Source organism: Equus caballus, chromosome 26 (genome assembly GCF_041296265.1).
Source record: "Equus caballus isolate H_3958 breed thoroughbred chromosome 26, TB-T2T, whole genome shotgun sequence".
Lineage (NCBI taxonomy): Eukaryota > Metazoa > Chordata > Mammalia > Perissodactyla > Equidae > Equus > Equus caballus.
In genome coordinates this window covers 35,416,889-35,435,658 of record NC_091709.1, presented here as the reverse complement: position 1 = coordinate 35,435,658, position 18,770 = coordinate 35,416,889, and the positions used below count along the sequence as shown (strand labels likewise).

General features: G+C 45.5%; 1 protein-coding gene and 1 long non-coding RNA gene across 6 annotated transcripts in view; one reads left to right on the top strand and one right to left on the bottom strand.

Moving 5' to 3' along the window:
• LOC102150239 (uncharacterized) overlaps window positions 1–17,276 on the bottom strand; it is a 29,129-nt gene extending 11,853 nt beyond the window's left edge. Inside the window, exon 1 of the long non-coding RNA XR_289566.4 lies at window positions 16,893–17,276. This is a non-coding gene — a long non-coding RNA (uncharacterized lncRNA). The remainder of the gene's footprint in view (window positions 1–16,892) is intronic.
• Window positions 1–18,770, top strand: part of TIAM1 (TIAM Rac1 associated GEF 1) — a 351,800-nt gene that overhangs the window by 17,471 nt on the left and 315,559 nt on the right. The gene's annotated exons all lie outside the window — the stretch shown is intronic.

Here is an 18,770-nt window from a genome sequence, read left to right as displayed (position 1 = left end):
TCTAGACTGGGATTTTAGAGTTGGAAAGCTTGATAGATAAGGCCTTTTCAACCCAGGAATTGTCTCTGTGACACACTGGCTGGGGAATGTCACCTGAGCCTTTGTTGTGGTTCCCATTATGGAGCCGAGGGAAGAACAGAGACCCAGTGTCGGAAGGTCTGGTTCTGGTCCTGGCATTGACCAAGTCACTTGCCCTTTCTGAGGCTGGCCCTCTCTGGTCCCTCAATGGAGTGACGCCAGAGCTGTGCCCCCTTCCAGGTTGTAGGGGTGACATGAGAGATGTGTGGGCTGGCCTTTGTTAACTCCAAAGGAAGGTACGAAAGGCATCTGAGGAGGCTGACCCCGCACAGCCTTGTCCTTGGTTGAGCAAGCAAATTGTCAGAAGACTGCTCCCTGCAGGCAGTGGACGTCTGCCTTCCTGAAACTTCCTCCCACCGACGCCACCCTGCCCTAAGGCGGCGTGTTCTGTGAACACCCAATTCAGCATTTCAAATTTTGGTGTTGGGAAGTGTCAGGGGCTGTATTGTGTCCCCCAAACTTCATACGTTGAGGCCCTAATCCACAGGACCTCAGAATCTGTGACTGCATTTGGAGACGGGGCCTTCAAAGAGGTGAGTAAGTTAAAACGAGGCATTAGGCTGGGCCCTAATCCAGCCTGACTGGTGTCCTTAAAAGAAGAGGAAATTGGGACATACAGAGAGCCACCAGGAATGCTGGACCACCAAGGAAAGACCACGTGAGGCCACAGTGGGAAGGCAGCTGTCTACAAGCCAAGGAGGGAGACCTCAGCAGAAACCATCTGCTGGCACCTTGATCTCAGACTTCAGTCTCCAGAAGAGTGAGAAGATAAATTTCTGTTGTTTACCCCTCGCAGTGTGTGGTATTTTGTTATGACAGCCCTAGCCAACGAATACAGGAAAATGGTTCCATTTCTCTCCATCTTCCGACCTCTTCATTTTCAATGTCTTATTGCAGCCCCTTTGACACTTTTCTTATTGAACTTTTCTTAGTGAGACTTGCAGATCAAATGGTATCCTTCGCTTTATTCTTTCTTCTGGGCAAAGCACGAGGTGTCATTTTTTTTACAAGTAAATCATTCATGTTTTTTTTTTTTGCTGAGGAAGATTTGCCCTGAGCTAAGATCCAGTGCTAATCTTCCTCTTTTTGTTTGTGAGCTCCCATCACAGCATGGCCACTGATAGATGAGCGGTATAGGTCCATGCCTGGGAAACGAACCCAGGCTGCTGAAGCAGAGCACACCAAACTTAACCACTGGGCCATGGGGCCAGCCCCATTAATACTTTTATAAATGATGTTTATGACAATGACCATTATACTGGCCACCGTTTATGGATCCTCTCCTTGGTGCTGGGTGTTTTCGCTACTTTACACATTATCATTAAAAAATCCTTGCAAGGTGGGTATTGTTATCCCATTTTACAGATGAGAAAGTGGGGAAGCAGAGAGAGTAGATGACGTGAGCAAGGCCACACAACCTGGATCCACGAAATCCAACGCTCATCAGCTGATGACAGCAGCTGTGTTTTTATGGGGGCTGGGATCGACTGATCTCCAACCCCCCCAAATATTCTGCCTCGTTCAAGGCCGCTCATTTCCACCCTTCTCATTTCATATCCCTCTCCTGAGCAGGCCAGTGTGCCCGTGTGCCCCGCCCGCCTGAGCAGACTGTTTATTGTGGAATAACCAGCCCTTTCTCTTTCCTCCTCTCAATTAATGCAATCCAATAGCTGAGAGTCCTCAGTCAAAGGTATTTTCTTTAGGCGAGACCGTTTAAGAGTGGAAGAAATTTCCTGTTGAGAGGTTTTATATATGTGCTGTGTGTGTGCTCCGGGAGGCAAATGGATGTTTAAGTGTGTGTGAGGTAAAGTATAGCAGACTCCGGAAGTCTGGGGACCGCTCAGGTCCGTAACCCTTACTCTCGCACCAGCTGTCCCGCTCTGCGAGGCCTTCTGGGTTTCCCATTTATGGGGCCCTTTGACTGTTACGACACCTGTTTAAATCTGGTGTTTCCATTACAGGGAGGGGTTTGGTAGGTGGCTGGAACGGGAGACCGTGCAACAGTCACGTGTGCAGCCTGCCCCTCCTCCGGCTACTTCTTATGGAAAATCCATTTTTGGTGTTTTGTTTCAGTGAGAAAAGCATAAAAATATTTTCAGGGACCCACCTCCCCCTTGCTTGCAGCTAAAATTTCAGCCTTTGACGAGGGGGGCCCAAATCTCTTTTGAACAAAGACAGCACGAATCAACGCGTTGTTGTCTCCACATTACTTTTGGGAAAAAAGATGATCTTTTAAAGCATGTTACGTGGACTTTGTTCCGTGAAATTGCATGACTTTAAACTTGCCTGGTGATGGCATTCTGTGTCATCTCCTTTAGAATTATTGGCCTCGTCAGGCAGGAGATCTTTGCTGTAGACAGAGCAATGTTATCCCCATTTTACAGATAGGAAGCTATTTACCAACATTTGTGTATGTGTATATATATATGTCTCCTTATTTAAATATATGTATGTATCTTTATTTAAAAAAATATTGAGGGGCCGGCCCTGTGGCCAAGTGGTTAAGTTCTCGTGCTTCGCTCTGGCGGCCCAGGGTTTCGCTGGTTCAAATCCTGGGCGCAGACATGGCACCGCTCATCAGGCCATGTTGAGGCAGCGTCCCGCAGGCCACAACTAGAAAGACCTGCAACCAAGATATACAACTATGTACCAGGGGGATTTGGGGAGATAAAGCAGAAAAAACAAAAGAAAGAAAGATTGGCAACAGTTATTAGCTCAGGTGCAAATCTTTAAAAAAACAGTATTGAAATTAAAATACAACATGCATATAGAAGAGTGTACATTATTCTAAATCTGTAGCTTAATGAATTCTTACAAACAACACACCCATGTAACCAGCACTCAGATTCAGAACCAGAACATGTGGAGACCCCAGAAACCTCCCCTCTGCCCCTTTCCTTTCAGGGCAACCCAATCTTGATTTCTGGCACCATTGATCAGTTGTTGTCCTTGATAATAACGGAATCATTTTTCATCAATTGTTTTCCATCAGTTTTGCCTTTACGTGGTTGCAAGATAGAAGCTATCTAATAAAGTCCACATGAAGAAGTCTTGTTCTCACCCTCTCCTTATTAACCCCATTCTGTCTACACCCTCAGGGAACTCCTTTTCTTGGTTTCCCGAGAATCCTTGCAGTATTGGTGTAGATAAACACAGGTGTGTATTCTAATTTTCACAATTTTCTTTTTCAAAAGATGGCACCCCCTCCTCCCTGCCCTACGCCTTGCTGTGTAACCTCCCTCGGTCCCTCGGCTTCAGTCCTATTACCCACCATGGTTCAGGCCCTGTGTAGCGGGTTGAGTAGTGTCCCCCCAAAACTTAAGTCCACTGGGAGCTCCAAATGTCACCTTATTTGGAAATAGAGTCTTCGCAGATATAAATTGTTAAGAGGAGGTCATAGTGGATTAGGGTGGGCCCTAAATCCAGTGATTTCCGATCCGGAGACGCAGACACAAGGGGAGAAGGCTGTGATGATGGGGGCAGAAACTGGAGTGGGGTACGTACAGGCTGTGGATTGCGGGAGCCACCAGGGGCTGAAAGAGACAAGGAAGATCCTCCCCCAGAGCCTCTAGGGGGAGCGCAGCCTTGCTGGCACCTTCATTTTGGATTTCTAACCCCCAAAACTGTGAGACAACAAAATTCCAGGTTTTGAGCCATCCAGTTTGTGGTACTTTGTTATGGAATCCCCAGGAAACTGACACCCTCTCCTTGCCCTGTGTCCTGAGCCTCGCTGCTTCTCTCTGACATCTCATCTTTACCCTCCAAGGCATCTTCCCCGCGGAGGTCAGCCGTCCCTCTAAAACATGTCTGATGGGTGTCACTCCTGGCTTAGAACCCGTCAGAGATTCCCTTTTGTTTACTGGATGACGTCCAAGCTTCTTGGCGTGGTGTGTGTCCCCTGCTCCACCTCTTCTGCCTCACCTGTCACTCACCCCAGCCTGGCCCAGTCAACCCCGAGGTGGACGCAGATGGGCAACTGCCAACGGGGCCGCTGTGTTTGGATTGAAGAGCACCAGGTGTGACTTTGAATTTGATGCAGCTAGATGGCTCTTCCGGCCGGGTCCACCGCTGTGCCCAGGACTCTCTTCTTTCTACGGTTCTTGCATTTAAATGACCTTCCTGGCCTCCACAGTGGTTCAGGTTGCAGCCTTCACTCACAAATTCGCAAACACAGCAGGCTCCCGCACAGGGATGCAGTGGTGAGGGCAGTAACCCAGAGTCCGACTGCCTGGTTTGCATTGTCTGCTCGGCCACTTACTGACAGACTGACCTTGCTCTGTGCCTCAGTTTTCCCATCTGTCAAATGGGGATAGTAATAGTAGCGACCTGGGAGGGCTGTTGGGAGGAGTAAACGAGTTCATTCCTGTAGATGTTCCCAACGGGCCTGGCTTCTGTTAAGAGCTCAAAAAGCGTGAGCACCTAACATTTTATGCTGCATTTTCTCCCCTTCCAGTCTATTCTTACTTACTGTTGTTGTTGTTGTTGTTTTTAAAGATTGGCACCTGAGCTAACAACTGTTGCCAATCTTTTTTTTTTTCTTTCTGCTTTATCTCCCCCAAATCCCCCCAGTATGTATAGTTGTATATTCTAGTTGTGAGTGCCTCTAGTTGTGGCATGTGGGACGCCACCTCAATGTGGCCTGATGAGCGGTGCCATGTTGGTGCCCAGGATCCAAACCAGTGGAACCCCGGGCGGCTGCAGTGGAGCGCCCAAACTTAACCACTCGGCCATCGGGCTGGCCCCTATTCTTGCTTACTTTTTAAGGTTCAGTTGCGGGCATTGTCATTTCTAGAAAGCCTTCCAGGACCTTCGCTGTTGACATAGTAACCTGTTGTCTTTTTTTTTTTTGAAGTAGTGTTACATTTGTTGTTTACCTGGACTACTAGCTTTAGAAGTTGGTTACTCTTGTTTTTTTTTTTTGAGAAAGATTAGCCCTGAGCTAACTACTGCCAGTCCTCCTCTTTTTGCTGAGGAAGACTGGTCCTGAGCTAACATCCATGCCCATCTTCCTCTACTTTATATGTGGGATGCCTGCCACAGCATGGCTTTTGCCAAGCGGTGCCATGTCCACACCCGGGATCCGAACTGGTGAACCCCAGGCCGCCGAGAAGCGGAACGTGCAAAGTTAACCGCTGCGCCACCGGCCCGGCCCCTCTTGTTTTTATTAAAATATAATTGACATACAGTATCCTATTAGTTTCAGGTGTATATCATAGTGATTCAATATTTATATCTATTATGAAATGATCACCACAATAAGTCTGGTTACCATTCTCACCATACAAAGTTATTACAATATTGTTGACTCTAATCCCTATGCTGTACATTACATCCTCATGCCTTATTTATTTTATAACTGGAAGTTTGTACCTCTTAATCCCCTTTACCTATTTCACCTGCCCCAACCCCTCCCCGCTCTGGTGACCATCAGTTTGATCTCTGTATCTGTGAGTCTGTTTCTGTTTTGTTTGTTTGTTTTGTTTTTAGATTCCACATATAAGTGAAGTCATACAGGATTTGTCTTTCTCTCTGACTTATTTCACTTAGCATAACACCCTCTAGGTCTGTCCCATTTTCTCTATTAATCTGTTGTGTGCCTCTCTCCGTGGAGGCCCTGGAATTCTTGAGGGCAGGCCCATCCTAGATCTCGGGCATCCCTGTCCCTGGCATGGGGCCTGGCACGCTGTAGGTCTTCAGTTTGTTGCTTGCTCAGGAAAAGAACAAGTCGTGAGCTGAGCGTCCTCACAAGTGTCAGGATGTGCCAGGGTTGACCTCAAACTCTCATGTCAGCTGAAAACACTTGTCTAGGGCTTTTCTGTTCCCATGGGGAGGTGTGGGGAGTGTCTGAGTTCTCTGAGAGATCAGGGCAATGGGAGGGAGAAACCGGCCTGGGTGGAGAACCAGCCTTCCGGCTGACTTCACAGTTAAAGGGACTTGCTGCCGTCTCAAAGCTCCTGTGGGATCTGCTAGACCCGGTCTTTTGATGGGCAGGCCAAGTTCATTCGCAGCTCCGCAGTGCCTCACATAGGGTCATCTTCCCGTGAACCTCTGTAAAGCTTGGTGTCCATACCTTTCATGAATTTTAAGGAGTCAGAGCTAATTTAAATATGCTTCAGTTTTAAGGTGATATGAGAAAGAATTGGGTTAACAAGAACTTTCTGGATCAACTGAGAGAGACAAAGACCCTGAGAAAAAAATGTCAAGCCCTTCAAATATCCTAACAATGGTTATTCCTTTAGGATTTTTGGGGTGGTAAAGACTTAGTGATGGGCGGGCAGAAATTAAGATTTTTAAGTGCTGGTTTTGGATTCTTTGGTTTGTCCTGGAACTTAGAACAGTGTAGACCATTAACTCAGGGCTCAGTTCCCTGCAGTTAAAGATGCTTGCTCTCTCAGTGCAGACTGGACTTAATGACTTTTTAATACGGCTTGGAGATGCAGAAAAGAAAAAGTCCCCTGGCCGGCGTGTTGGGCTTAGAAGTTTAAATAGTGAATTTGGATGTTTTGTTTCAGCCCCTAGCCTGGTTTCTTGCACCTGGGCGGTCCTCAATAAATATTTTGTGTTTTCCATTATATTGAGAGTGTCAGGTTTTTGGATCTGAAACTCAGGACCCTGGAGAGGTTCTTGTGAGTCCAGGCAGCTGTTTCCGACAGACCAAAGGGCATGTTTGTCCCTTGAAGGGGCCGTGTGAAAGGAGAGCTCAGCACATCCTGGAACTGGGCATTTATGAGATCAGGAATCCCTCGTACTTCAGAAACTCTTCATCTAACCCCACTCCCTCCTGGCCACACGTTACAATCAGAAGGTCGATAGCTGTACTGCCCACTCTGGTGACCACTGGCCACGTGGCCACAGAGCCCTTGAAATGTGGCTTGTCAGAATTAGGATGTGCTGTAAGCGTAAACTGTAGACCAGATTTCAAAGACTTAGTGAGAAAGAGAAGAATGTAAGATAGCTCATTAATAATTTTTATATTGATTATATGTTGAGATATTATTTGTGATATACTGGGTTGAATAAAGCAGGTTATTAAATTTAATTTAGCCTTTTTACTTTTTTTTAACGTAGCCATTGGAAAATGTAAAGTTATGTTTTTATTGAATAGCCCTGGTCTAGACAATGATTGTCTGTTTATCTTCCGGGGATAACCTGGTAGAGTGAGTGAATTATCTCTTATTTCAGGAATCTCAATTCTTCTTCTTCTTTTTTTTTTGGTGAGGAAGATTGGCCCTGAGCTAACATCTGTAGCTAATCTTCCTCTTTTTGCTTGAGGAAGATTGTCCCTGAGCTAACTTCTGTGCCAGTCTTCCTCTCTTTTGTATGTGGGATGCCTCCACAGCATGGCTTGATGAGTGGTGTGCACCTGGGATCTGAACCTGTGAACCCTGGGCTGCCGAAGCAGAGTGTGCAAACTTAACCACTACACCACTGGGCTGGCCCAGGAATCTCAATTCTAATGGGCCCCCTAAAGCATGTTTGAAGCTAGGGTGTGGGGAGAATGGCAAGTGGGAGGGTGAGTGATTTGAGTCTCCTACCCTTCCTAACTAGCTCAGTGGAAAGGCAGAGGAATTTTCTCTGCCACAAAATTAATTTAGGCAAATTTAGATGATCAGGCAGACACGATATCAGCATCTATTATGAATAATAATAGTACTGCATATTTAATTGCTTGACTCCCTTTTAAAAGCTTAAGAATAAAGAAGTAAGAGTTGTCACAAAACCTTGAAATAGTTTAGGAAAAATTAATCAAGAGCATACAAGCCGTAGCATAGCCAAGGAGGGGAGGCACAGCGTATCGAGACGAGATTTCACGCGTTGGCTTGTCGTATCCATAGCAAGCCATCAGTGTTGTGCTGTTTGGGTCTGGGCGTCTAGGACTGTGCCTGGTTTTAGTTGGTTCAGGAGGAGGCTTCTGTGTAATCCCCATTCCTGCTCTCCAGCCAGAGTAATTCGTCAGTCCTTGCATCATTAAATGGCTCCCCTGAAGAAGGAACTACATGCCTGTTTGCATTGGTTGCTTTTGGTTTCATACTTGTTCCCCTTGCTGTTGGTTGCTGGTGTGTTTCCCCTGATGGATGCCAAAATCCTTGTGATGCAACATCTTGTTTTATTTTTCATTTATTTGTCAAATTTATTGTTTATTTATTTTTTTTTGCAGGGGAAGATTAGCCCTAAGCTAACATCTGTTGCCAATCTTCCCCCTTTTTTCTTCCTTTTTCTCTCCCAAATCTCTAGTACATAGTTGTGTATAGTTGTAAGTTCTTCTGTGTGAGCTGCCACCAGAGCATGGCTACTGACAAATAAGTGGTGTGGCTGCACTCCTGGGAACTGAACCCGGGCTGCCGAGGCAGAGCGCACCAAGCTTTAACCTGTAGACCATCAGGGCTGGCTCTGTTTTATTTTTTTTAACTCCTGTGTTATTGTACATAAAATGCATATTCAGATTATATTTGTTAATTGAGGTAGTTAATGGTTAATAAAAAAGCAGATCATTCTTTTTCCTTCTCTCCTGCTCTCCTTCCCCTTCTGGTCCTGCTTTCTCCATTTTTTTCATTCTGTCTCTCCCTCCATGTCATCCTGCTTCTTTTTCTTCTAAGGTATGGGTCACATGGAGAAGTCCTGAAAAATGTGTCTCCAGCTGGCCTGTCTGTCCCCTTTCTTTTAACCAGTAAAGCCTTGCCTTAACTGAGTGTTGCTTCATTTTATTTGACCACCTTGGCCCTTCCTTCTGCTGTCTCCTCTCACTCAGGCAACCCCAGGGGTGGAAGGCCCTCACCTGGTGCCCAGTGGCTGGCTCCCAGCACAGACTTGCCTTGGACAAGGGCCAGACCCAGGGTTGGAGCTGGGCAAACACTCTTAGCTGATTGGATGGAGGCCCAGGGTGGAGTCCCTGTGGGCTCCGTGGAGGCCTGGTTTTACTTAAGATATTCCAAACAGTGAAGGGGGAGTAAACAGTCTGCTAATTAAATCTGTAGGTGGCAGTAAATTTGGAGGTGTTGCAAAGCCCTCTGCACACAAGAGGCCGTTGGGAAAATACAAAGAGCTGTAGAAAGGTGAGGCAAAGCTTGGGGAGATGAGATTCTGCCTGGAAAAGTACAAGCTGCCATCTGGAGAGAAATTAGCCATGGTAGCGTGCTCTGTGGGGCGTAAGTCAGTGGCGCGGTGATTGACTGGGAGCCAGAACTCTTAGGTCCGGTTTCTTGTTCTTGATAGTCAGTAGTCTTTGTATATTTTTTTTAACCCCTACATTTATTACTCAGCAATAAAGGCAGTCCTACTGTACTCTGTGTTTATATGGGTCAGCCTTAAAGGTGAAAAGATAAGAAGTAGGTTCCTCCAAAATCATTTGCCCATCTGCTTCCATTTTCTTTGGCTCTGGACCCCTAGGGCGGCCAGGGGTCAGAGATCTTGGAGGTTGGTTCTGGGAACTGGAAGTGTGGCTGACCAGCTGGTGGGGGCAGCTGCCTGCTCAGGGTGGATCAGAAGGCGCCTTGCTTCTGGGTGTGTGTCCACCGGGAGGGTTCATACCGTTGGTCTCTTGGGTACCTCACAGTGAATAGGTTTGTGGATCTCCATCAGCCTTCCTGGCCCCCCCTCTTCCTAGGAGCTTCATAATCGCACAAAGATGCTTTAGTGCTCTGAGCAGACTTCCACTGGCCAGTTTGAAAAACTACACTCTCATCATGGGTGACAGGATTGCGTCAAGGGTGAAGAGCAGGGACTTTTGGAGTTAGGTCTCAGGGCAATCTTGGCCAAGTTGCTTAATTTCTCAGCCTCAGCTTTCTTATCTGTAAAATGGCACAATAAGGTTAAAGAGATCTTGTAGATAGAGAACTTTGCTTGGAAGTGAACTTCAGCTGGGTAAATGTTAGCTATCCCTGAACTAAATATAGGTCATATTCCAAATCTTTTCAATGTGCGTTCAGAGGAGCCCCTACCAGGTGAGGTTACCCTGGGAGATGACATTGACACCAGACAAGAACTGGGAGAAGAATGGTGACATCAGGTCTAGCAGGGCTAAGACAGGACGGAAGTTCATTTGAGTTTCCTGATGTGGTTGTTTGAATGCCAAGTTATCTTCTTGCCATCCGACATGTTAGAGTAAATGAACCTTTGCAAGGGGTTTACAAAAGCAATGACAGGTCCTTACTCAAGCAAAGATGGTGACCAGTAAATGATGTGATGTCCATGATGGAGGTGAGTGAAACTGACAGGGGGCCACAGAGGGATTGAATCTTCCCAGTGACAGCATCTTGCATTGTCTCTTGTTGACGGTCCCCTGAGAACGAAGGGGCATGAGAGAAACTTTCCGCGGAGTTGAAGGAGGACAGATGAGTAGGTTAGAGGTTGCGGACTTTTAAGTTTATAAACACACGTCAGTACAGCTGCTTTGTGCTGACCATCACTTTCTGCATTTGAGAACTATTTTGGGGAGAAGGGCCATGCTGGCTGGGTGACCTAATTTGTTTCTTTTGTTTCCTTGGGCCTGGACTGGGCAGGTAGCCCTGACCCGCAAGGTCTTAAACTGCCTGAAAGGAAATCCATTTGCTGATAGGGAAGATACACTTAGAGATAAAGAAGAGAATGTTTTGTTTACAGCTTCCTTTCTGCCTGACTCTGGGTTTAGTCAAAGTATTAAGGAGCTGGTGACTGGAGCATACTCCTCCTGTTTCTGAAATCTTATCCTTGAAACGCAAACCAGACCATCATTACACTGGTTATTGTTTTCTAATTGTTTTGTCTGTATTCATTTTCTCTCCCCGACCCAATGGGACTGAGGACTCATTGAGGACAGAGTTCATGACTCTCTCCACTTTCCACCGTGATTAGACTCCATAAGTACCCGACTGAAGGATTAAAGAGGGATTTAATTTCCATCATTTATATTCTTCCTGTTTCCTAAAAGGACATGATGAATGTAACTGAATTTTTATCTTGAGAAATATTTTAAATAAAAGTCATATACTTAAAGTGCATTGATATTCCTGCCTAAGAAGAAAAATCTTTATCGATTGTCACCCCCCTCATCCCCCTTCAGTCTCTACTCTCCCGAGTTATCTGTTTCTCTCTGTAAATGAATGACTCTTGGTGTTCAAATACTGAGGTCTCATCCGCCGCCTTGTGTGCTGGGAAGCTTGCCATCCCCACTGTTTGGGGTCTCCCATCTCAGAGGTATTAACACTATTGTGTCTATCAATGGTAGTCTACCAGACTGTTGGAAATGAACAGACGTGGAGCTTCCACTCTGCTTCTGTGGGTGGGGGGCACAGGAGGCATTTCCTTGGAGGAGAATTTCTATCTGAAGGATAATGGTGGGCTAGATCAGAGACTTAACCCTTGGGAGACTCTTGACCACAAGTGGCTTAGGAGGGTGGGGACCTGGAGATGAGAGATACTGAGGAGATTGCCGTACTGGCTTGGGCTTGGTGACCTCTTAAGGTCCTTTCTCTATCTTCAGGTTTTGTGATACATGGCAGGGTGGTGTGGTGGGGGGAGGTGGCTGACAGATGGGGGATTTTAGCCCAGTCCCTTCTCTCTGGGAGTGTCCCAACACCTGCTTTTTGCCTGGTAGGTCTGTATGCTCTTTGAAGGTTTTTTCATCTTCTTCTTGATCTTAGTAGGTCTTCAGTAAGTGTTATTTAAATAATAAGTTGTCTGTAACTTAAGTTGCCTTTGCCTGGAGTCATTGAGACCCTTTCTTTTTAGAACTTTCCACCAGGCATTGTAAGTATGGCACAGGCTTCCTTCCCAGTTGAGAGGCAAGCAAATGTCTTAGTGTCTGGCCTTCCCAGAGTCTGATAACCTCGGTTTCTCCCACCCTCCCTCTACCAAAACTTGCTTTCTAGAAAATGCCTGTGTGTCAGCGTGAATAAGTTCCAGTGGGCGTGATGAGGAGTTTCAGTTCAAGGAGAGGTGAGGAGGCCCCTGCTGCTGGGTTCTCGGAGACGGGAGACAGGAGGAGTTTGGGGGGGTCTGTGTTGGTGGGCAACGCTTCTAGCTCCAGGTCTTCCCTGGGTGACTGCGTTCCAGCAGGAGTGCACTCAATTGGTTCTCTCTTCTGGAGCTGCCTTCTCAGGTGTCTAGTCCTGAGTGGGTGGCCCGGACATCTTAGGAAGTTCTTGGATTCTTGAAGGAAAGTCAAGAAGCAGAGACCACAAGCTTTTGGGATTCCCATAGATATGCTGTGCAGGTCAAGTACCTGAAGATCTCTGTGACTGCAGACTCACGGGAGGGATTCCCTTGTACGGGCATTGGAGGTCTGTGTGAGAGCTGGGAGAGCACTGCCATGTTGTCTCGGAACTAAGGGGAGTCCTGGGACCTTCCCCGTGGGACTTCCTCTCCAAGTGGTCTGCTGAGCGATCTGCTGAGCATTTCTTTTTCTATTCAGATTGACTGAAAAGATTTAGAAGGTCGTTAATTTGCCAAATGAACTCAGCTTATAGAGCCCCTGACCACAGACAAAACAGTTACATATAAGCTGTACCAGCAGTTTCCACTATGCAGTATGCGTTTATCACAGTCAGGGGAAACAGGTGACTGGGCCTTTGACCTCATTTGATGTGTTGCCTGCTCCCCACGGCCTCCATTTGCTTCTTGTCCGTCCTTCCCTCCTCAGTCTGCTTCTGTGATGCCCTGCGGAGAGAACGCAGATCTGATCCTGTTTGGTTGCTTATCTGCCCAGGGCGCAGTGGTGGGGCACCTCTGTCAGCCAGGCCTAAAGCAGAGCATGGTGGTAAGTGCCTAGGGGATGAGGCCAGGAGGACCAGGTTCAAAGTTAGCAGGTGATGAGGTCGGGTAGACCAGGTTCAAAGTTAGCAGGTGATGAGGCCAGGAGGACCAGGTTCAAAGTTACCAGGTGATGAGGCCAGGTAGACCAGGTTCAAAGTTAGCAGGTGATGAGGCTGGGTGAACTAGGTTCAAAGCCAGTGTGTTCCCTTGGGGGAGCTATTTAACATCTCGCCCTCTCATTTCTTTCTTCCTATGGAAGATGCAGGATACTGAGAGTCCCTGGTTTCAGGGTTAACAGCATAGACTCCATCAGACTGCCTGAGTTTGAATTCTGGCCCCACCACTGCTTGCTGTGCGGCTTTGGGCAGGTCACTCGACTCTGCCTCAGCCGGCTCGTCTGTAAGCTGAGATTGAATAGTACCCGTCTCACTGGGGTGTTGGAGGAGGATAATAAAGGCTTGGAATAGTGCAAGGCGGACACTAAGTGCTGTGTAAGCTTTTGCATTAATGAACCACTGAAAGGGGCGTTACATGATAAAATGGATGTAAAATGTGGGCTCAGTCCACTTTAGTTCTTTTGCTTATTAACCTTGGCAGAGAGTAAACTCTGATAATTTGGCCTGATTTCCCATTAGATGTTCCATTTTCCTGTTAAAACCATCATCAGCAAATCAGGGGAAATCTTGGTGCTCCTTGCCACCCAGCAAGAGAAGAGCATTGGGCTTCAGAGTTAGACTAGACTTTTGAATCCTGGTTCTGGCATGCACTAGCTGTGGAATTTGCCCCTGCGTCTTAGCTTTTTTTGGTCTGAGCAATGGGAATTAGGATGCCGGGAGGGTGAGCCAGGTGTGTATGGCTGTCTCCACTTTATTGATGAGCAAACAGGTTCAGAGATTTGCCCACGGTCACACAATTAGTAAAGAGCCAGCTAGAGCCTAGAAGCTCTGCAGACTGTGCCCAGGATTGTTCAGGAGTCCCTCTGTTACTCCATCATGCTGCTGCTCTGAAATAATGGTCTTTTTTTTCTCACTTTCAAAGTCCAGACATCTTCCTTAAAGAGTTTTAACCAGGCAGTTCAAATGACGTCGTCAGTGGAGAAGAAATTTCTGCTGCTTCTATAAATGCATGGTGTTCTTTTAGACCTTTCTTAATTGCACCATTTGGGACTTTTTCTGCAAAAGCATTTAGTTATTTAGTTCATGAAGCTATATTTAGTGAAAATTGCAACTAATAAAGTTGCGGGGCACCCTTATTACATCTTGAGGCTGTAGCTCTGTTGTTTGATGACATTTGTAAAGCGACAATAAATATAACTTACATGTTTTGTTTCATTTACTTCTCTTTGCAGGTATCTTTTGTGGGGTGTGAAAAATTGAAATGAGAAATCTGGTTTTACAGAGGAGTTACTGCTGTTTAAAAACATGGTGTTTGGCGCCATGACAAAGCTATTTGAAGCCCTGAATGATGACGGTCCATTGAGAATGATTAAGAATGTGCTAAAAATTGTTTTACAGATGGATGGTGAATTATAGCGATTGTTCCTAAGTTTAAGCGACACATTTTGTGGTTGTAGCTTAAAAACTTGTCACGTTGAGATACTAGGTAGCATTAGTTACTAGAATGGGAAAATAACATTTTAATTTGTTATTTAAGTTGGTTGGATACAAAGAAAGTTCCCAGTCATCATGACTTTCAATTCTTGATCTGTTATTGTCAGTGATCCAATTTGGATGAAACTATTTGCAAAGGACAGCTTCAGTTGGAAAAATGGGCCTTTCAAATGTTGTGGAACGTTTGTGCTAGAAGCATCCTTTTAGAGGACTGATGGTCCAGTTCATTCACTAATGATGGGGAGCCTGAGGCTCAGAACAATGGCTTCCTTAGAACCTAAACGAGGATGTTGAATAATCTCATGGTAGAGATATGGTTAATAATATCTTAACAATTGCAGTTCTTGCTCACCTTTACTTCTTAAAGAGGCTCAGTTGTGTGTGTTTCACATCGTCAATTGTGATGTGAAAACCAAGGCTCAGAGAGGTTAAGTAATTTATCCAAGGTCACACAGCTAGTGAGTCCTGGATCCTTAGGTTTTCTGGAATTCTAGAATATGATCTTTAAGAAAAACTCTAGAAACTGTTTTCTAATTTAAACTAAGACTTCCAGCTTGATTTTTTGCCAACTTTCTGTCATTTCCAGTTATCTGACCATACAATAGAAAGCCAACCTCGCTGAGTATTTTAGGACGAGGGTTTCTTTTTAGAGAAGGTGGGAGAGTTGAGGTAGTTACAGGTAAATCTAGCCATCTCTCCCTTCTTAAGAAGATGTTCAGGAAGAAGCAAGCATAAAGCCAGTTGATGTGTAAGTTCATGGACTCATGAAACGAAAGGAAGCAATCACGGACCATTCATGAAACACCTGCTCTGTGCCCTTCACTCGGCTGTGTATAAACCCTGTATAAACCCCTGATGTTGATGAGCCATAGGTCCTTTTCAGGATTTATTGTCCCCTTAGGCAGCAGGGGTTCCTTCACCTGTGGAAGAAGTGGCAGGAGCCTGGGGAGTTTTTTGCTGGTCCAGTGCGGGAAGTCGATGGGGAAGCCAGTCTTGAATTCAGCTTCTAATTCCAAGACCAGGGTTCTTTGCCCTGCCCCACAGTTACGTGACCATATGTTTCTGTAGGTTTATATGCAATATAAATCTCCAATCGGATGGCTGGGGAGTGCTTTTTCTGGCTCTGTGGCTTCAGCTGTCTGAAAGGAATGCCTTTCATAAACATGGGGAGGGAATTGCATTTTCACTTTGTGATAATTCATGTTGCACTAGCGGGAAAGGTCATTAGCGTGGGGAATTCCACTAGTCCCTGGAGCGGTGGGTCCTAAATGAGTGGGCCTGCCCTCCGACAGTCACATTTTTTCCCTTTGGGTATTTAATACCACAAGTGTGGTTTCTTTCTTTATTTTTTTTTTTTTGAGAAATTTCATGAATGAAAGTTTAGAACTCAAAAGAAAGGAAAAATAAAACCTCACCCATAAACTCATCATTCTTAAATAGCTATTGTTAGAGTTTATTTTTTTTATTGTGGTGATATACCCATACATACAATTTACCATTTTAACCACTTTTAAGTGTCTGGTTCAGTGGCGTTAAGTACACTCACGTTATGCATGTTCACATTTTCGTACCACCATCCTTTTCCGAAACTTTTTCATCTTCCCAAACTGAAACTCCACACACATTAGACAGTCACTCCCCATTTCTCCCTCCCCATAGCCCCTGGCAGCCACCATTCTACTTTCTGTTTCTGTGAGTTTGACGATTACAGATACTTCCTATAGGTGGAGTCATACAGTACTTGTCCTTTTGTGGCTGGGTAATTTCACTTAGTGTAATGTTTTAAGTTTCATCTATATTGGAGAATGTGTCAGAATGTGCTTCCTTATTAGGGCTGAATAATATTCCATTGTGTGTATAGACCACGTTTTGTTTACCCATTCGTCTGATGATGGACACTTGGGTTGTTTCCATATTTTGGCTATTGTGAGTAATGCTGGTATAAACATGGGTGTACAAATACCTATTTGAGTCTCTGCTTTCCATTCTTTTGAGTATACACCCGGAAGTGGAATTGCTGGATCATATGGTAATTCTGTGTTTAGTTTTTTTGAGGGACCGCCATACTGTTTTCCAAGTTGGCTGTACCAATTTACATTCCCACCAGCAATGTACAAGTGTTACAATTTCTCCACATCCTCGCCATTACTTGTTATTTTCTGTATTTTGATACTGGTCATGCTAATGGATATGAAGTGATATCTCACTGTAAGTTTTGATTTGCATTTCCCTAGTGATTAGAGATGTTGAGCATCTTTTCACGTGTTTATTGTTAGTATTTTACAATACTGTCGTTATTATTTAACAATAATACTGTTAATACTTATCTTCCCTGTGTTTACCTTGGCATGTTTTTTTTCCTCTTTCCTGAATGTAGGCATGGCCTACACTAAACTATGTTCAGTATATTCCATATCGTCCACCATCAACAGGTTTAGTGTCGCAGCAAAGTGTGAACGTCTATCTCACACTTACCCAATTGGTGATGTATTTGGTGATAATTCTGACCAGGCCAAGTTCTTCTCCTTAGGAAACCCAAGCTCATTGGGATTTTAGCAGCCATCTGTCGGTAATACCACGGGGCCATGCACGTTGTGAAGACTTCTGGATTTCAAGTAAGAGGCCCTGGGTTTTATTACAGAGTGAAAGGAGGCTTAGGACCAGTTAAGACTCTTCTTTAAATGCTGATGCCCAGAGGGTCAGGAACAGCCTGTCTGTGACGTGTATGTCCCAGGGACTTGGACCCTTCAATGAATGGGTTAATTGCATAGCTTCGATTTCAAAGTGGAAAGCGGGATTTGTGGGGTTGAGCACACCCTTCTTCTCCACGACGGTGTTCTAAACTTCCTTTTGTCTTTTATTTGAAATCTGGAGAACGTTTTTCATAGAAACAATGTTACCGGGGTGACCGTTTCCCAGGATACCTCTAAAGGCCAGGGAACCCACACGTTCCATTCACTGGAGCCAGCCCGGCACGTCGGCAAGATCAGACTGACGGAGTTTGCACCTGGCTGAGCCCTGCCCCTCTGAGTCCATTTCCTCGTCCATACCACAGGGATAATACTGCCTGGTGTGCATTGTTGTTGAGAAAAAGAAAAGCAGTGATTAATGACTGTATCGTATCCTAAGCCACAAATTTGGTGACTTAAAACAATGCTAGTTTATTCTCTCCCAGTTCAGCAGCCAGAAGTCCCAAATCACTATCACTGGTTCCACATCAAGCTGTGGGCAGGGCCACACTCCCTACGAGGCTCCAGGGAGCATCTATACCTTTCCTCTTCCAGCTTCGGGTGACTGCTGGCATTCCTTGGCATGTGGCTGCGTCACTCCCATCTTTGCTCTGTGATCACGTTCCTTTCTCCTTTTCTCCGTGCGTCTTCTCCTCTTATATCTGTGAAATCCCCCTCTGCTTCCATTTTATTAGGATACATGCGATTGCGTTTTGGTTAAGATCCTTTTACCATAAAAGGTAGTATTAACAGATTCTGGGGTTTGGGCTCGGGGAATATCTTTGGGGGATATATTTTAGCCTTCTACTATGAGGAATAATAGTAATAGTATTCTCCACCAATGTTTTTATGTGATGGGATTGTCTTAAAGTTCTTTACACAGATCCCCTGAGATCACGGGTGGAGCAGGGAACAGTTATGGTCTTAACGGCCACATGGTGAGTGTTTAAGCCCCTGGCACAAGACAGAAGCCCAGTGCATACTAACTTAGTATATTTATTTTCTTTTCCTTTTTTTTTTTTTTTGAGAGGAAGATTGACCCTGAGCTAACATCTGTTGCCAGACTCCCTCTTTTTGCTTGAGGGAGATTGTCCCTGAGCTGACATCTGTACCAGTCTTCCTCTATTTTGTGTATGGGACTCCCCCATAGCATGGCTTGATGAGCAGTGTGTGGGTCTGTGCCTAGGACTGAAGCTGTGAACCCTGGGCCATGGAAGTGGAGCGCATGAACTTAACCACTGCACTGGTGGGCTGGCCCCTAACTTAGTATATTTCTAAGAATTTTCTGCTACACCACCTTGACTCTTGTTCGTTTTTTTTGACTAACATCTGCTGCCAATCCTCCTCTTTTTGCTGAGGAAGACTGGCCCTGAGCTAACATCCGTGCCCATCTTCCTCTACTTTATACATGGGACGCCTACCACAGCATGGCTTGACAAGTGGTGCCATGTCTGCACCCGGTATCCAAACCAGTGAACCCCCGGCCGCCAAAGCAGAATGTGCGAACTTAACCGCTGTGCCACCGGGCCAGCCGCTCTTATTGGGTTTTATTCTAAGTTCCTTTTGTGCATCTTTTCTTCTTCTCTTTTTTATCTCGATGGACCTAGTTGTGTGGGTACCAACA